The following is a 26493-nucleotide window of genomic DNA, read 5'->3' as shown; positions in this document are numbered from 1 at the left end:
ACTGCTTTCCCAGGCCATAAGCAGAGAGCTGGATAGGAAGAGGAATAGCCGGCACTTGAACTGGCGCCCATATGGGATGCCGGCACTGCAGGCCGAGGCTTAGCCTACTACACCACAATGCCAGCCCCTGAATAAAAGTTAAAAAAAAAAAAAAAAAAAAGTACTAAGTAAAGATGTGAGCCTACCAATAACATACACAAAAGTACACAAGGTGTAATCTATTAATTTCAAGATATTAAGATTCTGTTTAAAGAATGAAGCCTTTGAGGTCTGCACTACAAGTTCCTCACCTGGCCTGAGGGGCCATCTTTAATTCCCTACACAAAATGGTCAATACACTTCGGGCCAGGCAGAGGCCAAACTTAAAAGGCAGTGTCTACAAAAATCCACTTGCAATGCTCAAGGGGGCAGGGGAAAGCACACAGGAAGCTGGAGCGGACAGCGGAGCCAGGACTGGACCTGGGCACCCTGAGATGGGAAGAAGTGCCCCAAACAGCAGGTTACCACTAGGCCACGCCTGCCCCTCTTTTTTGTACACATAATACAAACATGAAAACACTCTGCAAAGTATTTCTATGACTACAGAACTACCACTTAGCAGGACTGAAAGGCCAAGTAGTGGTATCTCTAAAAACCTCAAGTTCCCAAGATAAAGCTAAACATCAGCTAATGTGCAGCGGCAGCCACCTAATGCCTGAAACGTCAACAGGCTGCATCCACGTGGCACAGAGGCCCCCTCGGCTCACCAGCCCACAGGCCATCATCACTGGAGAGACTGACACCTCCGAGGCGCCAGAATCTGACTGCTCCGGTGCTGTAGCACCAGAGGCGGCCAGAGTGGCAGTGGTCTGAAGAGCAGGTCAAGAGGCACTTCTTGGCCGGCGCCATGGCTCACTAGGCTAATCTCTGCCTGCGGCGCAGGCACCCTGGGTTCTAGTCCCAGTTGGGGCGCCGGTTCTGTCCTGGTTGCTCCTCTTCCAGTCCAGCTCTCGGCTGTGCCCCGAGAAGGCAGTGGAGGATGGCCCAAGTGCTTGGGCCCTGTACCTGCATGGGAGACCAGGAGAAGCACCTGGCTCTTGGCTTTGGATCGGCGCAGCGCGCCGGCCGAGGCAGCCATTTGGGGGAGTGAACCAACGGAAGGAAGACCTTTCTCTCTCTCTAACTCTACCTATCAAATAAAATAATAATAATAATAATAATAATAAGGCACTTCTTAAAAGTGCTGAGAAAGTGCAAGTTAATCACTCTGTATGAAAAGCAAGGCAATTCATCAACATCTTACCAAAGCATAAGCAGGACTTCTATTCCCTGCTTCATACAACTACAAGCATGAGCCATTGTGTTTAAGACAGGGCAAAGGTGAGCAGAGGGAAGCAGACCGGCCAGGAATCTCAGCACCCAGAGAAAGGCTGAGATCCACTGAGAGCCCAGTGTTCTTTTTGCTCCAAGTTCCAAGTCCTAGAATACACACCGGGGAAATCTGCGACCCAGAAATGTCAACGGGTTAGACAAAATAATAATAAAGTTACAAGTGCCTATTTTTGCAAGCAAAGGGCTGGCAAGATAAACAGCTGCTTGCTGCAGCCAAAAGCCACAGGGAACACTGTGACCCCACCTCACCCACTCAGGGGACAGCAGGTGGGGACCTGGATTCCAACCCCGCCCAGCAGTGATGAGGCCACACCCCTCCCTCCCAGGCAGGGTGCTATCACCAAGGCCTAATGCAGAACTCACACCCACACACCGTGACAAGGAGTTCCCCCAGATACCCTGCCCAGCAACCAGGCAGCACCCACGACTCCCCAGCACTCCGAGAAGCCTGCTCTGTGTGCACAAAGACATAAATAAGACCAAGAGTTTCCTAACAGAGTATCCAGAGTCTCCCAGGTGCAATCAAAGACCACCTTTTTTTTTTTTTTTTTTTAAGATTTACTTATTTATTTGGAAGGCAGAGTTACAAAGAGGCACAAAGAGAGATCTTCCATCCTCTGGTTCACTCCTCAAATGGCCACAAAGTCCAGAGCTACGCCGATCTGATCTTCCAGGTCTCCCACGTGGGATGCAGGCACTGCAGGTGGAGGGTATACCTGCTACACCACAGCACCGGCCCCCATAACTACCTTTCAAATAAGCAAGACTTCATGAACTCATTCACATAAGCGATTACTTGAAACTAGGATGGTCACTTTTTTTTTTTTTAAAGACTTATTTATTTGAAAGTCAAAGTTGCAGAGAGAAGGAGTGGCAGAGAGAAAGTAAGAGCGGTCTTCTACCTGCTGGTTCACTCCCCAGCTGGCTACAACAGCTGCAGCTGTGCGGATCCGAAGCCAGGAGCCAGGAGCTTCTTCTGGGTCTCCTGCATGGGTGCAGGGGCCAAGGACTTGGGCCATCTTCTACTGCTGTCCCAGGCCACAGCAGAGAGCTGGATCAGAAGAGGAGCAGCCGGGACTAGAACCGGCACCCATATGGGATGCTGGCACCACAGATGGCGGCTTTACCCACTACACCATAGTGCCAGCCCTGATCACAACTTTTGAAAAGACATCTATAGACACCAAAACCAAGGCAACACAGACATTAGAATTACCTGGCAAATGGTACAGGCTAAGTTATGGTGCAGCAGCTTAAGCCACTGCTTGAGCGAGTCTGAGACTTGGCTGCTCCCTCTCTTCCCAACCAGCTTCCTGTTGATGTGCCCAGGAGACAGATGACAGCCCACGTACCTGGGTCCCTGCCACTCGCACGGAGACCTAGACTGTTTCAGGGCTGCTGGCTTTAGCCTGACCAGCCCTGGCAAGTGTGGGCAGCTGAGGGGTGAAACAGCAGATGAAAGACCTGCATCTCTGCCTTTCACAGAAAACTCTAAATTCCAGGCATTAGACAAGGGACGTTCCAGTATCTGACATGGTGACAGGAGTTGGTCAGATTATCTTTCTTGTTTTAGATTTACTTATTTAGAGAGAGAGATGGGGGGAGGGACAGAGAAAGTTATCTTCCTCCACCCGCTGGTTCACTCCCCAAATGGCCGCAGAGGCCAGAATTGGGCTAAGTCAAAGCCAAGAACTAGGAGCTTCATCCGGTCTCCCGTGTGGGTGCAGGGGCCCAAGCACTTGGGCCATTGTCCACGGCCTTTCCCAGGCCATTAGCAGAGACCTGAATTGGAAACAGATCAGCCAGAACTCAAACTGGTGCCCATACAGGATGCAGGTGTAGATGGTGGCTTTACCCTCTATGCCACTCACCGACCCCACAAATACATTTTTAAAAATAATTATTTATTTGAGAGGGCCAGCGATGTGGTGCACAGATTAAAGACCTGGCCTGAAGTGCCAGCATCCCATGTGGGCACCAGTTCTAGCCCCGGCTGCTCCACTTCTGATCCAGCTCTCTGCTACGGCCTGGGAAAGCAGTGGAGGACGGTCCAAGTGCTTGGGCCCCTGCACCCACGTGGGAGACCCGGAAGAAGCTCCTGGCTCATGGCTTTGGATTGATGCAGCTCCAGCTGCTGCAGTCATCTGGGGAGTGAACCAGCAGATGGAAGACCTCTCTCTGACTCTCTGTAATTCCGCCTTTCAAATAAATAGATGAATCTTTAAAAAAGAGAGCAAAGGCAGAAATCTTCCATCCACTAGTTCACTCCCCAAATAGCTACTACAGCTGGGGACGGGCCATGCTGAAGCCAGGAGTTCAGACCTCCATCCAGGTCTCCAACGTGAGTGAGCCATCTTCCTGCTGCTTTCCCAGGCACATCTGCAGGGGGCTGGGTTGTGAAGTGGAGCAGCCATGACTTGAAGGCAGGGGCTTATTAACACAAAGCTGGCCTCAATGCAAATATGAATCAAGAAAGCAGCAGGGCCAGCATCGAGTCACAGGGGTTAAGCTGCCACTTGGGGCGCTCACATCGACAGTGAGGAAACAGAGGGTGACTCAAGTACTTGGGCCCCTGGGAGACAGGGATGGAGTTACTGGCTCCTGCTTCCAGCCTGGCCAAATCCTGACTGTTGCAGCCTTCTTGCGAGTGAATCTACAGATGAAAGATCTTTCTCTCTGTCTCTCCTTCTGTCTCTGTGGGTCTGCCTTTCAAATAAATATTTTTAAAAATCCTAAAAGTAGCGCCAGCGCTGTGGCATAACAGGCTAAGCCTCTGCCTGTGGCGCCAGCATCCTATATGGGCTCTGGTTTGTGTCCCAGCTGCTCCTCTTCCGATCTGGCTCCCTGGTGATGGCCTGGGAAAGCAGTGGAAGACAGCTCAAGCGCGTGGGTCCCTGCACCCACGTGAGAGACCTGGATGAATCTCTGCTCCGGCTGTTGCAGCTACTTGGGGTGTGAGCCAGCGGATGGAAGATCTTTCTCTCTGTCTCTCCCTGCCTCTGCCTGTAACTCTACCTCTCAAATACATAAATCTTTAAAAAATCCTAACTGTGTATGTACCAAATAAGAGCTGTACAACATGTAAACCAAATTGAGAGGTGTGAAGGAAAAAATGACAAAGCCACAATTACCAGCTGGAGCCTTCGACCCCACCTTTAAACAATGGTAGAACAGCTGGACAAAAAACTGGCAAGGACATTGCTGTAAGGGGAACATGAGCTGGCTTCCCAATTCACACGCATAAACTCCACGGCCCGACATTACTGGTGCAGACAGAGAGTGTGGGAACTTGTTCCAATCGCCAAGTCTGAAGGGAGGGCCTGTGGGAGGTGACTGGACGGAATCAGTTTGCTAGGGCAGAGCCCATGAACAGCTCATGGCGGCTTTAGGAGGCCAGACCACACCAGCTGCCGCGTTACCCCCGTTCCTCTCTGCGCCCTGGCTGTCATGTGACCCTTCCTCTGCACACAGTCCATAGCTCACCACCCTCAGACAGCAGACCAGAGGGTGCCCGAGCTCGGAGTGCGAACCTTGAAATCCATGAGCAAAAGGAAACCTTTCCTTCGTAAATCAGTTTCTCTCCGGTATTACGGTCCTGAAAAGCTCACTCTAATCGACAAAAACAAGTACAAACTATCACACCACACCCAATTTGAAACAGATAACTTAATCTTTATTAACTACAAAAGAAATTTAATTTGTAATTGCAAACTTGCTGAAAAAGCTATTTCCAGGCCCAGATGGTTCCATTGGAGAATTCTACCAAATGTTAAAAATGAATTAGTTCCAGTTCCACACAGAATCTTGCAGAAAACACAGGAAGAGAGGACATTTATCAATTCATTTTATGAAGTTATTATTTTCCTAGTGTCAAACCCATATAGACAATTAAAAGCAACACACTTCAGACTAACATCATTCATGAGTACAGATGCAAAATCCTTACCCCAACACCAGTCACATCAGCACACTCTGGCAATACAAAACATGCAAAGGCAACAGACAACACGGCTGTGGTGGATCGGATAGGCTAAGTGTGTCCCCCAGGGTCCCCAGGCAGTGTGCATGAGACGCTGCGACCAGATTAGCAAGAAACAATCCTGATAAGGAATAAAACACAAGATCAGTCTACCTGACTTCAAGACCCACTGGGTGGCACTGGTGATGAGACAGATCAACAGAACAGAGGACGCAGAAACAGTCACACACCTGATTTTTTTAAGATTTACTGATTTACCTGGAAGGCAAAGTTAAGAGAGAGACAGAGACAACTTCCATCAGCTGCTCCACTCCCCAAATGGCCACAGCTGGGAACTCCACCTGGGCCTCTCACATGGGCGGCAGGGGCCCAACACCTGAGTCATCTTCCGCTGCTTTCCCAGGTGCATCAGCAGGGAGCTGGCTCAGAAGTGGAGCAGCTGGGACTTGAACCGAGCTCCCATCCGGACGTCGCATGTGGCATCTCAACCTGCTATACCAGCCCCACACCTGATTTTTGACGAAAGTGCAAAAGCCACTTTGTGGAGAAAGGATGTTTTCTAACAAATGGTCCTGGTTAAAGATCCACAAGCAGAAAAACCAAAGGCCAAAAACTTTACAATATACATAAATCACCTCAAAATTAATCAATTTAAATGTAAAGCACAAGCATAAAACTTCCAGAAAAGTACACAGAATAAAACCTTCAGGAACTAGGGCTCAACAAAAAAATTTCTTACATCTGACAGCAAAAGCGCAATCTAATCAAAAGCAAAACTGATAAACCAGACTTCATCAAAGTGAAGGACCATCAAATGGGGACCCACATTGCCACCTGCAATACCAGCATCCTGTATGAGCACCAGGTTCAAATCCCAACTGCTCCACTTCCAATAAAGCTCCGGGCTGATGTGCTGTGGGAGCCCCGGGTGGAATTCCAGGCTCCTAGCTTTGGCCTGGCCCTGCCCCAGGCACTGTGGCCATCTGTGGAGTAACCTGCAGATGGAAGATCTCTCTCCCTCTGTGAACTCTGCCTTTCAAATAAAACAATTAAATCTTAAAAATAATTTTTTTCTTTACTAAAACCCTTGAGGCTGGCATTGCTCATAGCAGGTAAAAGCTGCTGCCCGTGACACCGGCATCCCCTCTGGGCGCTGGCTCAGGACCGGGCTGCTCCACTTTCGACCCAGCTCCCTGCTAATGTGCCTGGGAAAGCAGCAGCAGACGGCCCAAGTGCTGGGTCCCTGCACACATGTGGGAGACCCAGAAGAAGTTCCTGACTCCTGGCTTCAGCTTGGCTCAGTACCGGCTGTAGCAGTCATTTGGGGAGTGAACCAGAGGATGAAGATCGATGGATCGATCTCTCTCCTCCTCTCTTTGTGTAACTCTTTCAAATAAATAAACCTCAAAAAAAAAAAAAAAAAACCCTCAAACTTTTGCTCCGCAAAAGATGCAGTAAAGATGAAAAGACAAGCTCAGACTAGGAAAAAATATGTACAAAATACACATCCAAAAAGACCTGCTATCTAGAATATACAAAGAATTTCCAAACCTCAACGCTTATCCAATTACAAAACAGGCAAACATGGGGCGAGCGCTGCAGTGGGTAGAGCCGCAGCTTGAAGCACAGGCATCCCATATGCGTGCCAGCTGGGAGTCCCGCTGCTCTACTTCTTTTTTTATTTTTTTAAGATTTATTTTATTTATTTGAGCTACAGAGAGATGGAGAGAGGTCTTCCATCCACTGGTTCACTCCCCAGATACCCCAACGGCCAGAGCTGAGCTGATCTAAAGCTAGGAGCCAGGAACAACTTCTAGACCTCCCAAACAGGTGCAGGGCCCAAGGACTTGGACATGTACTGCTTTCCCAGGCCATAGCAGAGAGCTGGATCAGAAGAGGAGCAGCCGGGACTAGAACCGGCGCCCACATGGGATGACAGCACTGCAGGCTGGGGCTTTACCCCGCCACGCCACACGGTGGTTCCCGCTCTCCTTCTGATCCAGCTCCCTGCTAACGGCCTGGGAAAGCATCGTCAGATGGCCCAAGTGTTAGGCTCCTACACTAATGTGGGAGAGCCAGAAGCAGCTCCTGGCTCCTGGCTGTGGCCACTTGGGGAGTGAACCAGCAGATGGAAAATTCGCTCTTTCTCGCTGTAACTCTGCCTTCCAGATAAATACAAAAATCTTAGAGAAAAAAAAAAAAAAAAAAAAAAAAAAAAGGAAAGGCTATGAGTAAACATTTCACCCAAGAGAACACAAGGATGTCAAACAAGCACATGGAGATGGTCAACGTCACTCGCCAAATTACAGACATAATGAGACATCACTACACATCTAATAGCACGGCCGACGTAGAAAATAGCGTCAGCAGCTGTGGAAAAGCCGGATCACACACACTGCTGCGGGGAGTGCGCGGCCAGTCCACAGAGGAAGCTGGCCATTTCTGCTAGATTCAACACGCAGCTGCTCTGACTTGTGGATCGCACTTCCGGTAACTTATTTCAGAGAAACGTCAACTTTGTTCACATGGAAACCTGCACAAGAGGCAGTGGGCATTTAGCCCCGGGGCGAGACAGCTGCCGCCCATACCAGAACGCCTCGGGCACTCCCAGCTTCCTTCTGACGCACACCTGCGAGGCAGCGGCCACAGGTCCAGCAGACTCCGGCCACTCACGTGGGAAACCCGGGCTGTGCCTGACCTATCACCAGCCCTTGGGAAGTAAACCGGCATTACGGGAGCGCCAGCCCAGATGGCCACGGCCCTCCGCGGAGGAAGAGAGAAGCCCACCGCAGAGCCTGGAGGGAAACAGAGACGCCAGCGGCCAGCTGGGTGAACTCGCCGGCACGTCCGGCTGCTGCATTCCCAACACGAATCGAGGCCACCGCAGGGCGCTAAGCGGTGGGTGTGGTACGAGAAGGCACCGGGTCCGCGGCGGCAGAAACGCCCCGCATCCCGGCCTGGACCAACGGCAGTCTTCGGCTGTGGTCTCCAGAGCGTATCAAGCAGAGAAGTGGGTACAGGACTCCGCGCCCTGTACCCGCACGGAACGGACCAACGGAGTAGGTTCCCTGACTTACATAAGCCTCAACATTTTAAAACCAAGTGCTCCACGCACGCAGAGCCCCTGGGAACCGCGCGTCAGGACCAGGCTCCCCAGCCCGCGCCGCGGCACCCCCAGCTCCTCGCTGCGCTCTGCCAACACTCCGGAGTCCTCCGTGTCTCGCCCGCGAGCGGCCTCACTCGGGACGCGGAATGGCGCACTTCACGTGGGCGCGTCCTACGGCGCGCGAGGCGCTACCTCAAGAACGCGGCGCCGAAACGTGCCAGGGCCCCCCGAAGCCCGAGGACGCGGCTCCGTCCGCCCCGCGCGGCGCTCAAGGACGCGCGCGCCCTCCGCGGGCTCGCCACAGGCACGCGGGGCGCACGGGACGCCCTCTCCGCCGCCCGACACGTGACGCCGCGCGACCTTGGGGGTCACCCTGGCCGCCGCTCCCCACTTCCGCCGCCGGGGCCCACCCAGGCCCCCACGGGCCTCGCCGCGCCATTGGCTGCCGCGCCCGCTCGTCAGGCGCGCCCCTCCCACCGCCCCGTCCGCCCGCTCTGTCCTACTCCACTCCGGGTCACCAAGCTGCCCGCGGCTCCAAGGGCGCAGGGCCCCACCCTCGCCGTGACCAGCGACTCGAGCCAGCGGGCGCCGCAGCCCCCGGCCCCTGCCCCCAGCCCGCAGCGGCGCGCGGTTACCTGTCTCCCGCGCGGCTCCACCCGACTGAGGCGCCGACACCCCGCTCCGGGGCACCAAACTCTCGGCCCCGCCCCGGCGCGTGGCGTCAGCACGTAGCCCCGCCCCGAGCAGGAGCCCCGCCCCTTCCACGAGTTGGCGTCGTGGCGTCACAGAAGCGCGCCGGACTCTGAGGGCGGCGGGGTAGGGGCGGCGGCTGCTGCAACCCAGGCGTGTGCTCGGGGCCGCAGGACGGGCGGGTGGGCTTCAGCTGCCGCTTCCTCGGCCTCAGTGCCCGGTGCCTGACGGCCGTGTTTCCTAAGCCTCTTGGGAATTCGAGAGCGGTGAAATGGGTCGAATTTGAGCAACAAAGTCCGCGCCAGTGGGCGCCCATTTTGCGCCAGGCTCTGTGACTGGCGCTTCGGCGGCGCTATTCTGAGTGTTCCACCCTCAGTGTGCAGAAGGCAGGGGCCCGCCCGGCCTGTCCTGGCCCCAGAGCCCTCCACCGAGATAGAACGCTGATGGGCCCCTTTCAGAGTGTTAGGATTTGGGGAAAAGTCTTTCCAAACTGATGACGTCCGGTGAGTTACGGTTCGTCAAGAACTGAGGCAAGCCCTTGGGACGGCTTTGACGGAGCGAATCTCCGGCCTCTGGTCGCAGAGCAGCCCCTCCGTGAGGACTGAGTTGAGGGAGTGCTGGTCCCGCCGACCCCACCGGCGTCCCGGGTCGCCAGACGCAGGAGCTCCTTTGTGTCCTCTTTTTTTCTTAATTTTTTAAATTTATTTATTTTTTGACAGGCAGAGTGGACAGTGAGAGAGAGAGAAAGGTCTTCCTTTGCCGTTGGTTCACCCTCCAATGGCCGCCGCGGCCAGCGCACCGCGCTGATCTGAAGGCAGGAGCCAGGTGCTTCTGGTCTCCCATGGGGTGCAGGGCCCAAGCACTTGGGCCATCCTCCACTGCACTCCCGGGCCACAGCAGAGAGCTGGTCTGGAAGAGGGGCAACTGGGACTAGAACCTGGTGTGCCGGTGCCGCAGACGGAGGATTAGCCCAGTGAGCCCCGGCACTGGCCTCCTTTGTGCCCTCTACGGACAACATCTGGGTCCCAGGTCCCACATGGAGGCCTCAAACGGAGGGAGCCCCCCGAAGATCAGGTGCCTGGCCTGTTGCTGACCCAGCAAAGGAGGGCCACCTGCGTGCGCACCTGCCTCTAACCCCCAGCCGTAGCCTCAGAATTCCTTATCGTTAATCCCCCCAGGAACCCTGGAAGCCAATTTATTAAGGTAGGTAGGTGCATAGTAGCGTATGCGAAAGAGGGGCAGCAGAAAATGAGTGTTTTAAAATACATATTTATTTATTTGAAAGGCAGAGAGAGAGAAAGGCCTTTCATTCGCTGGTTCAGTCCCCAAGTGGCCACAACACTGGGCTGATCCGGAGCCAGGAGCTTCTCCCAGGTCTCCCTCGTGGGTGCAGGGGCCCAAGGACTTGGGCCATCCTCCACTGCTTTCCCAGGCCACAGCAGAGAGCTGGATCAGAAGTAGAGCAGCCGGGACCTGAACAGGCGCCCGTATGGGATGCCAGCACCACAGGCCGCGGCTTTACCTGCTAAGCCACAGCACCACCCCTGAAAATGAACGTTTTTAAAGAAAGCCTTATATGCAGTGGAACAAGGAAACACCCTGCAAACAGCCCAGCAGTTGTACCATCTCCCAGGGGCCAGCGCAGGGGAACTCCCCTGCCCTTCACCAAGGGGACCGTTAGGTCCACAACACTGTGCTGATGAGGTCCTAGGAGGATTTGTGGGAACTCCACACCCAGAAAACTCCCCACCCACAATTTCCCACAAGAGGGAGGCAGGGAGAAGGGGGGAACCCGTACTCCTGCCCACAGGACTGCAGTCTGAACACAGGGCTCAGCCCTTTGCTGGGCCGCCCTCCCGCGCTGTCACGTACTCGTCACCAAGTGAGCGCTCGGTTCTTCCCTGCGCACCTGCCGGCTCCTCTCAACGCTCCTCTCAGCTTTGCTGCCTTGCTGACCACTGCTGTGTCTCGCATCTGCATTCTCTTCTGGGCAAAGACCAGGCCCTCCAAGCCGGGGAAAGCCTCATTTCATGCTTGTATCTTTCACAACGCTTTGTTTTCTGTGGGGAGCAACTGAGACTAGACTAAGTTACTGGAATTAAGACTTATTCTATGCATCTGCTCTCCCACAATATGGCGCTGGGAGAAAGAGACCAAACAACCTCTACGCAGCTGCCTCATCAGTTTGACAAGCTGCAGGAGCTGATCCTGCTCCTGATTGGAGGAGAGCAGCGTGCTCGGCGTGTGGGTAGCAGAGTTGGGATTGGTGGAAGAGGACTATAAAGGAGGAGACAACATGCACCAGGAACATCCGGATAACATCTGAGCAGCCCCCGAGAGAGCCGGCCGGCGGTGTGCCGCTCCCCCGCGGAAGTGGGGAAAGTGGCAGGGGGAGCTGCCCCTCCACGGAGGTGGAGGGGTCGGCAGCCAACCCGGGAAGGACCAGCAGCAAACCCGGGAAGGGCTGAGCAGACAAAAGAACAGCGCAGGGTCTAGTGTTGTTCCTCCACGAATGGGGGAGCGACAGTTTTCCTCTCCTTTTTCAAGAGGACAGTCATGAGGCTGATCAGTGTGAGACATTGATGGGCAGTAATAGAAAGTCAGCCCACCGGCACCGCAGCTCACTAGGCTAATCCTCCACCTTGCGGCGCCAGCACACTGGGTTCTAGTCCCGGTCGGGGCGCCAGATTCTGTTCCGGTTGCCCCTCTTCCAGGCCAGCTCTCTGCTGTGGCCCGGGAGTGCAGTGGAGGATGGAACAAGTGCTTGGGCCCTGCACCCATGGGAGACCAGGAGAAGCACCTGGCTCCCGGCTTCGGATCAGCGCTGTGCGCCGGCCGCAGCGGCCATTGGAGGGTGAACCAACCGCAAAGGAAGACCTTTCTCTGTCTCTCTCACTGTCCACTCTGCCTGTCAAAAAAATTAAAAGAAAAAAAAAAGCCCGGTGCTGTGGCTAATCCTCCTGCGGCACCGGTATCCCATATGGGCATGAGTTCTAGTCCCAGTTGCTCCTCTTCCAGTCCAGCTCTCTGCTGTGGCCCGGGAAGGCATGGAGGATGACCCAAGTGGGAGACCAGAAGAAACACCTGGCTCCTGGCTTCGGATCAGCGTAGCTCCCGCCGTTGTGGCCATTTGGGGAGTGAATCAATGGAAGGAAGACCTCTCTCGCTGTCTGTAACTCTACCTCTCAAATAAATAAATAAAATCTTAAACAAAAAAAGTCAGCCCTTCACTATGCTGACCTCATGATTTTTGAGTTTGTCTTTGCTATTTATGGCAAATGATGCTGCTTTTCCTATTTATGATAATAAATAGGTGAGGTAAGTGGGGGCTTTTTCTTTTTTTTGTAGCAAATGGTTCCATTTAGAAAACCTGTTAGTGATGTAGAATGTGGCATCCAATTGAGTGACATTAAAAATTTCGGGCTATCTTAATGTTCTCCATGATGTGTTATTCCAAAAGGATGATGAAATATTTGAAGACAAAAACTTTGAAAAACAGAAGCTTTTAACAGTTGTCTTTGTTGCTCCTAAGGAGTTTATGTTGGTGGTTTGGGAGGGAGGGCCTACGCTCAGAAGGTGCTGGACCTCTGGTAGAGCCGGCTCTCCTGACATGGCAGGCCCATGGGACCGGATGGTGGTGTGGAGGAGCTGTATGGCCGTGGGGTTTGCTGGCCTGTCTCCCCCACCTTTGTGATCTGGATGAGCAGGTGGGTTCTGGGTACAGGTTATGGGGGCAGCTACAGGAGACAGCACAGACGCCCAAGTTCTCCAGCACCTTCCCACAGGAAGTTCCTGATCTTGGCTTTGGCCTGGCCCAGCCCCGGCCATTACAGCCATCCAGGGAGTGAACCAGCAGAGGGAAGACCTCCCTTTCTCTGTCTGCCTCTCTCTCTAACTCTGACTTTCAAAATAAATAAGCAGATCTTTAAAGAAATATATACTAGAGGTGCACTGTGTGGCACAGGGTAGGGGGCTGATGTGTGGTTTGTGGCAGTGGGTAGGCGGTGCCCCACCTCTCGTCTGTCCCTCATGGGCCCTAGGTGTTCATGGCCTTGTGCTCACCGCTGTTATGGAAACAGGGTGTGGCTGTCTGCCCACATGTGTCAGAAGCCATGGTGGTTTGCGGACAGTCTAATTGCAAGGCAGGCAAGTAGGAGGTCAGAAGTAATGCTCCAATCTGACTCCCTGAACAGGAGCCTTGGAAGTGGTTTTATGGGGTAGGTAGGAGGGAGCTGGTATGCAGAAGTGCTGGCGCACCAGTTCTCCTTGGAGGGGCTTGGAATCAGGCATGCATAGCGCTGTAGTGCTCTGAGTATGTCTTCTTGGAAATCAAGAACTTAAATAAATCCCATGGTAAAATAATAAATAGGGGAACTTGCAGGAAAAGAATGGGGGGAACATAAGAGGTTTTTTGAGTTTGGCAAGTCAGGGGGAAACCCAGGATCGGGGCAGTCCAACGTGGTATTCTGCCACCACAGGCCAAACGTCTTTAATGTTGCTCATGCTGTAGAAGTTGTTTTTATTTAAGTTGTTTTTTAAAAAAAATTTTTAAAGATTTATTTATTTGAAAGAGTTACAAAGAGAGAGAGAGATCTTCCATCTGCTTGTTCACTCCCCAAATGGCCACAACGGCTGGAGCTGAGTCGATCTGAACAAAGTCAGGAGCCAGGAGCTTCTTCCGGGTCTCCCACATGGGTGTAGGGGCCCAAGGACTTGGGCCATCCTCTGCTGCTTTCACAGGCGCATCAGCAGGGAGCTGGGTCAAAAGTGGGGCAGCCAGGACTCGAACTGGTGCCCACGTGGAATGCCAACACTGCAAGCCAGGGCATTAACCCGCTGTGCCACAGTGGCAGCCCCTGTTATTGTTATTTTTGGCTAGTGTGTATTTATGGGCACAGGGCAATGTTTCCATACATGTACACAGTATGAACTAGTTCTTCCCACAGTGGGCAGCTCATTATCGTGAGCTGGCATCACTGCACTACAATGTGCCTCTTCATCTGTGTGTTGCCGCCCCTTACCCCGTGTCCCTCCTGCCCATCACAGTTTTTGACATTGCTCATGTCGCATCTAAGAATCCACTGCCAAATCCAAAGTCAGGAAAATTTACTCCCACGGTTCTTCTAAACGTGTTATGGTTTTAACTCACTGCTTTGTCGATGGCTTTTAGTTAGCTGTACATGAGGTGCAGTAGGAGTCCAGCTTCATTCTTTTGCTTGTGGAAGTCCAGCTGTTGTCAACAGCATTTGTGGGAAAGGCAGCCTTTCCCCATTGAATGGACTTGGCACCTGCGTTAGCTCTCCGTTGCTCTGATGAGAGTGCCTGAGAGGGGCTTCCTGGGCAGGAAAAGGCTGTTTCATCCTGTAGTTCGGAGGTTCACAGGTCGGCTGCTTCCGGTTTCTAGGGAGAGCTGGCATTGGTGGAGCAGGTGTGGAAGAACCGTCACACGGGGAGCCGGGAAGCAGAGACACAGGATGCGTGCCCGGCTTGCATAACCAACCCTTTCACAAGAACAGCGTTTGGAGAGCAAGTCCCACCTCCCACCAGACCCACCGCCGAGAGGCCACATTAGATCTAGTTTCCATCCTTCGTCTGTCACCACTAACATAAGGTTATGGAGTTTAAATGGCCACATGAGTTTTAGGAATCAAGTCCTGTTGAATCTAGTAGCGTTTCTGAAAATCAGCTCCCCATAGAGGTTGAGTTTATTTCTGCACTCAGTTCTATCACACTGGTCTGTATGTTTCTCCTTGTGCCAGTACCATGCTGTTTTGATTACTGTAGCTTTGTGGTAAGTTCTGAAATTGGCAAGTGTCAAATCTCCAACTCTGTTGTTCCCTTTCATGATTGTTTTGGCTCTTCAGTGTCCTTGCGATTCCATATGGATTTGAAGATTGGCTTTTCCAAATGGAAAAGGCGAAAAAGTTTGTTGGAATTTTGATAGGGATTGTGTTGAATCTGTGGACCACTTTTTGTATTATTGACATTGTACTGTAGTAAGCCTTCTAGTCCATGAACACAGGATCTCTTTCTATTTATTTTAGGCCATCATTAATTTCTTTCAGCAACGTCTTACAGTTTTCACTATAAAAGGCGTCACCTCCTTGAGTAATTTTATTCCTAGATATTTTATTCTTTCCAATGAATTTGTAAATGGAATTGCACTCCTAATTTCCCTTTGAAATTGTTCATTACTGGTGTATTGATTTTGGGGTGTTGATGTTATCCTACAACTTTTCTGAATTTGATTATGAGCTCTCGTCACTTTCTTCTGGATTCTTTGGAATTTTCTGTACAGTCGCATATGTTCTCTGTTTTTAATAGTCAGAGCACAGGCTGGCGCTGTGGCTCACTGGGCTAATCCTCTGCCTGCGGCACCGGCACACTGTGTTCTAGTCCCAGTTGGGGTGCCGGTTCTGTCTCGGTTGCTCCTCTTCCAGTCCAGCTCTCTGCTGTGGTCCGGGAGTGCGGTAGAGGATGGCCCAAGTGCTTGGGCCCTGCACCCGCATGGGAGACCAGGAGGAAGCACCTTGCTCCTGGCTTCAGATCGGCGCGGTGCCAGCCGTAGCAGCCATTTGGGGGTGAACCAATGGAAAAGGAAGACCTTTCTCTCTGTCTCTCTCCCTCTGTCTAACTCTGTCTGTCAAAAAAAAAAAAAGAAAAAAAGAAAAAAAAAAGAAAAAGAAAAGAAAAGAAAAAGAAAAATAAAAAAAAAGAAAAGAAAAAAATAGTTGGAGCACAAAAGATTGACAGAGATATTTCTTTATTTTTTAATGTTTATTTATTTGTTTGAAAAGCAGAGTTAAAGAGAGAGAGGGAGAGACAGAGAGAGATCTTCCATCTGCTGGTTCACTCCCCACGTGGTCACAATGGCTGGAGCTGGGCCAGGCTAAAGCTGGGAGCCAGAAGCTTCTTCCGGTCTCCCACATTGGTACATGGACCCAAACACTTGGGCCATCTCCACTGCCTTCCCAGGGACGTTAGCAGGGAGCTGGATGAGAAGTGGAGCAGCTGGGAATCGAACTGGTGCCCATATGGGATGCTAGTGTCGCGGGCAGAAGCTTTACCTGCTGTGCTACAATGCTGGCCCCAAGGACTATGTTGTCTGTGGGCAGAAATAATAGTTTTACTTCTTCCTTCACTGTATGGGCACCGGCTGTTTCTATTTCTTACACAAGTGCTCTGACTAGAACATCCAGGACAGTGGTGAGCAGAGCAGTAAAACTGGGCGTGCCTGTCTTGTTCCTGGCTGTCGGGACTCAGTCTTCCACCAGAGTACGACATTTGCTGTGGAATTTTCATAGATGTTCTTCAACATGTTAAGGGAGTTCCTGTCTATTCCTATTTGAGCACTGATGTTTTTAATATGAAAGGGAGTTGGATCTTGTCAAATTCCTTTTTGCTCATCAGTTGCGATAGTCCTGTGTTTCACCCCTTCCTTCTGTTAATGTGATGCGTTATATTAATTTTATGTTGACCTTACAGGACATTTTTCTGGATGGCCTTGAACTGACCCAATTCTCCACCCCTTGTCACTTGTGGTTCTCAAGAGTGACTGTAGAATGTGCGAGAACGCAGCGTCCTGTGATACCAGGGAACTGGCCAGCAAAGCGAGGCTCTGTTCCAGGCCTCCTGGAAACAGGACGTCCTCCAGCTCTTAGCCCAGTGTGTCATGAGGCCCCTGGGACACACCTGGGCACACTGCCTCCCAGGGCCCACCAGCTGGGGTGCACGTGGGGCAAGTGCACACAGAACTCCTGGGCAGCTCCCCGAGTCTGGGGAGAACTGCTTGCCCTTGACCCGGGGCTTCTTTGCCCTTTGCTGCCCGTCTGTGGATCATAAACCTGCTCCACTGAGCTTGTGTCTGCGTGTTCTGCCTCACTGGACTCAGGCAGGAACTCGAGGTGCAGTCCCAGGTGCAGTGGGCTGAAGGGCCAGAGCGCAGCGGGCCTGCCCCGCAGAGCCACCCTTGCTTTCCTGGGACAAAGCCCAGAGTCGTGGTGTGTAGTCCTCTCCGTAGGCCGTCAGGTTTGACTTGCTGTATTTTGTTGAGGATCTTGGCATCTGTATATAGTCTAAGAGATAGTGGTCTAATATTGGGTTTGGTCTTCATCTTGTTAAGTATCAGGATAATGGTGGCCTCATAGAATGAGCTAGGAACTGGTCCCTCTGTTAAATTTGTTGGAAGTTTGTGTTAGTTTTCCATGACTTTAGCTGAAATAACTGAGAGGAGCTTCTTAGGAAAGTGGATATCAGCTCACAGTTTTGGAGGTTCACTGTCCAAGATCGGAGGGCCCCATTGCTTTGGGCATCTGAAGATGTTAGAGGGTAGCGGAGGGTTGGTCACGTGGTGAGCCAGGAAGCAGAGAGACGGGATAAACCTTTCTTCTACCTTTCTGATGGCCTTTCTTTATAAAGCCATCACAATCTGATCGTAGAACCTCAGCCTAGCAACCTAATCCAATCCGCTCACTTCCCAGAGGCTCACCTCCAGATACTGTGATTGGATCAAACCTCCCCCGGAATTCATCAACTGTTAACATAAGATTTGGGAGCCAGCGCCGCGGCTCACTAGACTAATCCTCTGCCTGTGGCGCCGGCACCCCAGGTTCCAGTCCCAGTTGGGGCGACAGATTCTGTCCCGGTTGCTCCTCTTCCAGTCCAGCTCTCTGCTGTGGCCCAGGTCCTTGGGCCCTACACCTGCATGGGAGACCAGAAGGAAGTTCCTGCCTTGTGGCTTCACACTGGTGCAGTGCGCCAGCCGCAACGCACCAGCCATAGTGGCCACTTGGGGGTGAACCAACGGAAAAAGGAAGACCTTTCTCTCTTTCTCTCTGTCTCTCACTGTCCACTCTGCCTGTCAAAAAAAAAAAAAAAAAAAAAAAAAAAAAAAAAAAAAAGGAAGAGAGACAGAAACACACAGAGAAAGAGAACATCAGTCTGCTGGTTCATTTCCCAAATGCCTGCGCTGGCTGGGTCGGGCTGAAGTTGTGAGTCTGGAACTCCGTCTAGGTCTGTCATATGGGTGGCAGGGACCCAAGTATTAGAACCATCACCCACTGCCTCCCATAGTGTACATTAACAGGAAGCTGGAATCTGAGCAGAGCCTGGACTCAAACTCAGATACTGGAAAATGGGATGCGGGGCTGCATCGTGGCATAGCAGGTTAAGGCTCTGCCCGTAATGCCAGCATCCCATATGGGTGCCAGTTCAAGACCTGGCTGCTCCACTTCTCACCCCATTCCCTGCTAATGCACCTGGGAAAGCAGTGAAAGATGGCCTAGTCCTTGGTCACCTGCACCCACGTGAGAGACCCGGAAGTTCCAGGCTCCTGGCTTCAGCCTGGCCCAGCCTTAGCTGTTGTAGCCATTTGGGGATTGAACCAATGGATGGAAGATTCTGTCTGTCCTCTTCTCTCTGTAGCTCTGCCTTTTGAAAATGGCATGTAGACGTCTTAACTGATGGGTCAAGTACTCTCCTCCTAATCATTTTTTTAAAGATTTATTTTATATTTATTTGAAAGAGATACAGAGAGAGGTAGAGACAGAGAGAGAGGTCTTCCATCTGTTCACTTCCCAGATGGCTGCAACAGCCAGAGCTACACCGATCCGAAGCCGGGAGCTTCTTCTGGGTCTCCCTTGTGGGTGCAGGGGCCCAAGCATCTTCTACCGCTTTCCCAGGCCACAGCAGAGAGCTGGACCGGAAGAGGAGCAGCCGGTACTAGAACTGGCGCCTATATGGAATGCTGGCGCTTCAAGCCAGGGTTTTAACCCGCTACACCACAGCACTGGCCCCCAATCATCATTTTTATTTGTTGTAATATCTCCCTGTTGTTGAAGTTGTAATACCTCCATGCTCATTTCCAACTTTAGTTATTTATGTCTTTTTCTGTGTTTGTATGGCTAAAGGTTTGTCACCTTCGTTAATCTTTTCAAAGAACCACCTTATTATGCTTTCATCATCTATTACTTCTTTATTCTCCTTTTGCTTCTATTTAATATTAATTATTTTCTTCCTTCTGCCTGTTTGGGGTTTAGTTTGCCTCCCCCACTCCCTCAAGCTGTAGCCTCAGGTTACTGTGTGTTTTTTTTTTTTTTTTTTTTTTTTTTTTTTTTTTTTTTGACAGGCAGAGTGGACAGTGAGAGAGACAGAGAGAAAGGTCTTCCTTTGCCATTGGTTCACCCTCCAATGGCTGCCGCGGCCGGTGTGCTGCGGCCGGCGCACCGTGCTGATCCGATGGCAAGAGCCAGGTACTTATCCTGGTCTCCCATGGGGTGCAGGGCCCAAGGACTCGGGCCATCCTCCACTGCACTCCCTGGCCACAGCAGAGAGCTGGCCTGGAAGAGGGGCAACCGGGACAGAATCCGGCGCCCTGACCGGGACTAGAACCCGGTGTGCCGGCGCCGCAAGGCGGAGGATTAGCCTAGTGAGCCGCGGCGCCGGTCCAGGTTACTGATTTGATACTTTTCTGTTTTAAAACGTAAACGGTCAGAGCTGTAAATTTACCTCACAGTGCAGCCTTTACAACCTCTCGTAACATTGCTCAGTGTGCTTCTTGGTCAAGGTGTGCGTGCTGCATCCAGCAAGTGTTTACACAGTTTGGTTTCGGGTGCTGGGGACGCAGTAGAGCAGGATGGACAGATGGGGTCGGCTCTGTCATGGAGCTGACAGCAATTAGCTGGTTGGAAATTATTGTCAACCTCAATATGTTACCAGAGAAATTGCAGGGTTCTTGTCTTCGCGCAAGAAAGAATTCAGGCGTGAGACAGAGAGTAGTGGGAGGTAAAATAGCAAGGTTTATTAGGGAAGGGACATTCGTAAGGATGGATGGGCACCTCTCCAGACAGAGCCTGAGAGACTTGGGGGGTGGGTGGAGGGAGGTTACATGGTTGAGTGGAGAGATGACACCTGGCCAGACCAGGCAGGCGGCTCAGCAGAGAGGCAGAGGGCTGAGCACAGTCCGGTTGAGGCCGAGGGTTTTTAAGGAGATGGGTCTTGCTTCCCCACCTCTGCTCCTCTTGGATGTAAATAGAAAAACTTCTGAGTTTTCCCCTGAAGGTATCAGACAGGAGGAAGCCTAGCTGGCGCCATCCTGGGTTCAGAGGAAGGGTGAGCAGGACCCCCTAGAGAATGGGGATCCGGAGCAGGGTGTTTGACATGCAGATACTGGGCTGCCCCTGGGAGATTGTGGAAGATTTGTCAGGCAGAAGGGGCAGGGACCCCCACCTGGCAGGTTATCAGGTAGAAGGGGGCAGGGCAGGATGTGAATACCGGGCTGCCCCTGAAACACTGTCAGGATGACTTTGAGATGCAGATGCATGTGCTGGACATAGATGTCTTCTCTTTAGGCCTTTATGTCACACACACATAAGCTCATAACTGACTTCCTACCTAACAAATAGAAACAAACAACGACCGGGTCTTTGGGGGGGGGCGCTCTGTAAAGGATGATATTTGGGAATGGCAGATCCCTGCGATGAGAATGCCCAGGCCAGAGTGAGCTGTGGCCGTATTTAGGGAGGTTGAGGACAGGGAGTTTCTAAAGGCAAAATGAGAAGCAATAATCTTTGGGCACAGAGATTAATAACCGGGGTGAGTGAGTTGCTGGCCAGGTGTTCTTCCAGTGGAAGGCTGTGGTGGCCTCCGTGCACTGCCGTGGTTCCGGCAGTCTTCTGACAGTCGCTGCGGTTGCTGTCAGGCGATTATCATAGGAGCCCTTTCTTCATGACCTCCTGGCTTGGCTTCATTTTTTTAGGGTTAAAACAGTTGACTCCATTGTGATTCAACAGCATACATTCCTCTCACACCATAAAGCAGGGTACAGTGATAGAGTGGTGGTTTTTAACTTTCTTGTCACTAATGAATGTGTTCCTATGATTAGAAAACAAAAGCAGGGCCAGTGCCGCAGCTCACTAGGCTAATCCTCCACCTAGCGGCGCCGGCACACCGGGTTCTAGTCCCGGTCAGGGCGCCAGATTCTGTCCCAGTTGCCCCTCTTCCAGGCCAGCTCTCTGCTGTGGCCCGGGAGTGCAGTGGAGGATGGCCCAAGTGCTTGGACCCTGCACCCCATGGGAGACCAGGATAAGTACCTGGCTCCTGCCATCGGATCAGCGCGGTGCGCCGGCCGCAGCACACCGGCCACGGCGGTCATTGGAGGGTGAACCAACCGCAAAGGAAGACCTTTCTCTCTGTCTCTCTGTCTCTCTGTCTCTCTCTCACTGTCCACTCTGCCTGTCAAAAAAAAAAAAAAAAGAAAAAGAAAAAGAAAAAAGAAAACAAAAGCATACTGAAAGATCTTGTTCGTGGGGCTGTCACTGTGGTATAATGGGTAAAGCTGCTGCCTGCAGCACCAGCATCCCATATGGATGCTGGTTCCAGTCCTGGCTGCTCCACTTCCCATTCAGCTCTCTGCTGTGGCCTGGGAAAGCAGTAGAAGATGGCCCAGGTTCTTGGGCCCCTGCACCCACGTGGGAGACCTGGAAGAAGCGCCTGGCTCCTAGCTTAGGATCAGCGCAGCTCCAGCTGTTGTGGCCAACTAGGGAGTGAACCAGTAGATGGAAGACCCCTCTCTCTATAACTCTGCCTTTCAAATAAATAAATATTTTTTTTTAATTTTTTTTTTTATTTTTTGACAGGCAGAGTGGACAGTAAGAGAGAGACAGAGAGAAAGGTCTTCCTTTGCCATGGGTTCACCCTCCAATGGCCACCGCGGCCGGCGCGCTGCAGCCGGCGCACCGCGCTGATCCGATGGCAGGAGCCAGGAGCCAGGTGCTTCTCCTGGTCTCCCATGGGGTGCAGGGCCCAAGCACCTGGGCCATCCTCCACTGCACTCCCTGGCCACAGCAGAGGGCTGGCCTGGAAGAGGGGCAACCGGGACAGAATCCGGCGCCCTGACCGGGACTAGAACCCGGTGTGCCGGCGCCGCAAGGCGGAGGATTAGCCTAGTGAGCCGCGGCGCTGGCCTGTATTGACTTTCTTGGCTTCTCCCCCCTCGCTGGCAGACACTAGGACACTAGCCGTTCCTCAGACATCCACGTGACCACAAGGGGCTCTGTCACATGGCACCTTCTCGGAGGTTTCTCTGACCCGCCTCGCCTCACTCACACACTCCCTTAGTTTCCTGGGGCTACTGTAACAAATGACCACAGATGTGGTGATGAATCCGCAGAGCCCTGGAAGGTAGAAGTCTGGAATCAGGGTGTGGGCGGGGCTCGTGAGGCCTTGAGACTCTGGGAGAGCTTTTGTTCCTTGTCTGGTGGCTGCGTCACTCTCATGTGTGCTTCTGTGGTCGTGCTGCCTCCTCCCTCCCTCCATGTCTGTCTGTCTCTCTCTTAAAAAAAAGTTTTCGGCAGGCGCCGCAGCTCACTAGGCTAATCCTCCGCCTTGCGGCGCCGGCACACCGGGTTCTAGTCCCGGTCGGGGCGCCGGATTCTGTCCCGGCTGCCCCTCTTCCAGGCCAGCTCTCTGCTGTGGCCAGGGAGTGCAGTGGAGGATGGCCCAAGTCCTTGGGCCCTGCACCCCATGGGAGACCAGGAGAAGCACCTGGCTCCTGGCTTCGGATCAGCTTGGTGCGCTGACCGCAGCGCGCCGGCTGCAGCGGCCATTGGAGGGTGAACCCATGGCAAAGGAAGACCTTTCTCTCTGTCTCTCTGTCTCTCACTGTCCGCTCTGCCTGTCAAAAAAAAAAAAAAAAAAAAAAAGTTTTCATTGCAGTAAAAAAAAATCTAACAAAATTTATGTTTAAGTTACAGCTCAGTAGTATTAAGTATGTTCACATTGTTGTGACACAGACCTGCAGAACTTTTCATTTTGCAAATCTGAAACTCTGTAACTACTAACAGTTCCCCACCTGGGGCTGGTGTTATGGTACAGCGGGTTAAGCTGCCACTCCCAACACTGGAGTGCTGGTTCGAGTCCTGGTACTCTGCTTTCTGTTAATACACTTGGGAAGGCAGCAGATGATGGCTTAAATACTTGGACCCCTGCCACCCACGTGGGAGATCAGGATGGAGTTCCTGGCTCCTGGCTTCAACCTGGCACAGGCCTGGCTGTTGTGGCCATCTGGGGAGTGAAGCAGCAAATGAAGATCTCTCTATCTCTTCCTCTCTCTGTTTTGCTCTGCCTTTCAAATAAGTAAATAGATAAATCCTAAAAAATAAATCCCCATTTCCCCCAGCCTGTTAACTACTATTCTACTTCCTGTTTCTATGATTTTTCAATACTTTAGATACCCAAAATAAATGGAATCCCTGGTATCTGTCAAACCAGGTTATTTCCCACTGAATCAGGATTCCTCTTGACACCCCTGAAACTCAGAACCCCTCACTGTTTTCTTCTGTCCCCCAAAACCTCTCAGGTTTGTCTTTCTGAACAGGTTCCAGCCATCAAAGCCAGGCTGTTAGATCACTGTTGCCCAAGTGACTTTTACAGGCTTCACCACCCGGCTGGCCTCCGTGTTCCCACTCCCCTGACGCTGACATCTGAGTCACACAGGCACACAGAGAGGCTTCTGACCTGTGGATGACACCTGGAACCAAAGTTGCCCCCCTCCCCCCTCCCCAGAATTAAAGTTAGACAATGAGTTGAAACAGGAGAGTGAGACGGTGTCAGGCAGTGAGGAGTCTGACAGGTGACATCAGCTGCTGGACTCTTCCTTATACCAGTCCATAGCTGGTCCTGCCCGAGGCTCCAGCAATCAAATACTGCCTTGGAAAGACACCTGTGTCCTGACTTTTTTCCTGGCCCCATAAAACCTTCCCCAGACGCGCAGTCAGGGAGGCAGATTTGAGTTCTGCCTCTCCCCTCCTTGCTGGCTGGCCACTCATATAAAGACTTTTCCAAGGGCCGGCGCTGTGGCCCAGTGGGTTAGTGCCCTGGCCTGAAGTGCTGGCATCCCATATGGGCACCGGTTCGAGACCCGGCTGCTCCACTGCCTATCCAGCTCTCTGCTATGGCTGGGAAAGCAGTGGAGGATGGCCCAAGTCCTTGGGCCCCAATACCCACATGGGAGACCCAGAGGAAGCGCCTGGCTCCTGGCTTTGGATTGGCGCAGCTCTGGCTGTTGCGGCCAATTGGGAAATGAACCATCGGATGGAAGACCTCTCTCTCTCTCTCTCTCTCTCTCTGCCTCTCCTCTTTCTGTGTAACTCTGACTTTCAAATAAATAAATACATCTTTAAAAAAAAAAAAACTTTTCCAGAGGACTGGTGTCACATTGGATTTGCACATATTGAGTTGGGAATCCAGTGTGTGCAGTAACATGTCTGCCTGCGACGACTTGTGTCACAAAGGATAATGTTCTCAAGGTTCATACACGTTGCCACATCATCCCTTTATGGGTTTGTACTATTCCATTGTGTATATACTAAGGGTACTTAAATAATTCACGGGGGCCGGCGCTATGGCTCAGCAGATTGAAGCCCCAGCCTGCAGCACTAGCATCCCATGTGGGTGCCCGTTTGAGTCCCAGCTGCTCTACTACTGACTGATCCAGCTCTCTGCTATCGCCTGGGAAAGCCATGGAGGATGGTCCTAGTCCTCGGGCCCCTGCACCCATGAGGAAGACGGGTATAGCTGTCAGGCTTCTGACTTCAGTCTCTTTTTTTTTAAGATGTATTTTTGTTTATTTGAAAGGCAGAGTTAGAGAGAGAGGTAGACAGAGAGGTCTTCCATTCCCTGGTTCACTTCCCAAATGGCCACAACGACCAGATATGGCTGAAGCCAGGAGCCTCTTCCAGGTCTCCCATGTGGGTGCAGGGGCTAAGCACTTGGGCCATCCTCTGCTGCTTTTCCAGGCACATCAGCAGGGAGCTGGATCGGAAGTGGAGCAGCTGGGACTTGAACCGGAGCTCATATGGGATGCTTTAACCTGCTATACCACAGCACTGGCCCCTGGCTTCAGTCTTACACAGTGCTGGCTATTGTGAGCATTTGGTCAGTGAATCACCAGATACAAGGTTTGTCTCATTCACTCGTTTGCTATGTGTGTGTGTTTGTTGCTCTGCCCTTCATTAGATGAAAATAAATACACAAAAATATTTATTTTATTCATTTATGTGAAAAACAGAGAAGGAAAGACAGATCTTCCACCTTCTGGTTCACTCCCCAGATGTCTGCAATGGCCAGAGCTGGGCCAGGAGTTTCAACCTGGTCTTCCACATGGGTACAGGGGCCCAAGTACTTAGGCCATCTTCTGCTGCTTTCCCAGGCCATTAGCAGGGAACTGGATTGGAAGTAGAGCAGCTGGGACTTGAACCCTTGCCCAAATGGGATACTGGTGCTGCAGGCAGTGGCTTTACTGGCTAAGCCACAGTGCTTAGCCAGTAAATAATATTTTTTTAATTTATAGAAAAACAGAATTGTAAGGTTATTTTGGTGCATTTTTTTTTTAATCCTTGCAATGTTTCCATAATGTGCTTACCATGAGCCTTTTGAAAATCTCTTATAGGGCCAGCGCCGCGGCTCACTAGGCTAATCCTCCACCTGTGGCACCAGCACACGGGGTTCTAGTCCGGTCAGGGTGCCGGATTCTGTCCCAGTTGCCCCTCTTGCATGCCAGCTCTCTGCTATGGCCCGGGAGTGCAGTGGAGGATGGCCCAAGTCCTTGGGCCCTGCACCTGCATGGGAGACCAGGAGAAGCACCTGGCTCCTGCCTTCGGATCAGCGCGGTGTGCCAGCCACAGCGCACCAGCTGCGGCGGCCATCGGGGGATGAACCAATGGCAAAGGAAGACCTTCCTCTCTCTCTCTCTCTCTCTCTCTCCTCTCTCTCACTGTCCACTCTGCCTGTAAAAAAAAGAAGAAAGAAAGAAAAAGAAAACCTCTTATATGTACAGCTTCAACATTGGGTGTGTATGTGTATGTGTCTGTGCCAGAATGAACGTCTCTTAGGAGAAGGCATTTAGCTAGTGGTTAAGATGCTGATTAAGAGTCCAGTGTCCCACCTGCACTGCGTGGGTTTGATCCCCAGCTGTGGTCCTGATCCCAGCTTTCTGCTAATGCACCCTTGGAGGCAGCACTGTGGCTCAAGTACCTAGACTCCCTCCATCCACGTGCACTGAGTTCCCAGCTTCAGTTCAAGCCGGTCTCAGCTGTCATGGGTATTTGGAAAACGAACCAGCGGATGGGTGGTCTGCTTATCTACCTCTGCCTCTCAAAAAAATTATATATTTTCGGCCAGGGCTGCGGTTCACTTGGCTAATCCTCTGCCTTGCGGCGCTGGCACCCCGGGTTCTAGTCCCAGTTAAGGTGCCGGATTCTGTCCCGGTTGCCCCTCTTCCAGTCCAGCTCTCTGCTGTGGCCCGGGAGTGCAGTGGAGGATGGCCCAAGTGCTTGGGCCCTGCACCCCA

The 26493-nt window shown here is 52.1% G+C and overlaps 1 protein-coding gene and 1 long non-coding RNA gene across 11 annotated transcripts in view; both read right to left on the bottom strand.

Moving 5' to 3' along the window:
* Positions 1 to 9204, bottom strand: part of OGDH (oxoglutarate dehydrogenase) — a 61805-nt gene extending 52601 nt beyond the window's left edge. For 4 of the 9 annotated variants that reach the window (XM_070059886.2, XM_070059888.2, XM_051853065.3 and 1 more), the window contains exon 1: positions 9092 to 9204. The gene's annotated coding sequence lies outside the window, so the exon portion shown is untranslated. Of the gene's footprint in view, positions 1 to 8427; positions 8803 to 9091 lie in introns of those variants that run through there. The other 5 variants (XM_051853064.3, XM_008261824.5, XM_089316247.1 and 2 more) reach the window with 5 other exon arrangements.
* Positions 9205 to 10395: 1191 nt separating this feature from the next.
* LOC149121860 (uncharacterized) lies at positions 10396 to 11333 on the bottom strand. Of its 2 annotated transcripts, none has more exons than XR_016223217.1 (2): positions 11056 to 11333; positions 10396 to 10690 (listed from the first exon to the last, which is right to left on the bottom strand). It is a non-coding gene; the product is annotated as an uncharacterized LOC149121860 (long non-coding RNA). The 2 variants fall into 2 exon arrangements; XR_016223218.1 differs by having other exon boundaries at positions 11019 to 11294.
* Positions 11334 to 26493: the final 15160 nt, after the last annotated feature.

Source organism: Oryctolagus cuniculus, chromosome 16, assembly GCF_051225735.1.
Source record: "Oryctolagus cuniculus isolate XC-2025 breed Fujian yellow rabbit chromosome 16, ASM5122573v1, whole genome shotgun sequence".
Classification (NCBI taxonomy): domain Eukaryota; kingdom Metazoa; phylum Chordata; class Mammalia; order Lagomorpha; family Leporidae; genus Oryctolagus; species Oryctolagus cuniculus.
The sequence above is the reverse complement of the archived record's forward strand: the minus strand, read 5'-3'. Positions and strand labels throughout refer to the sequence as shown.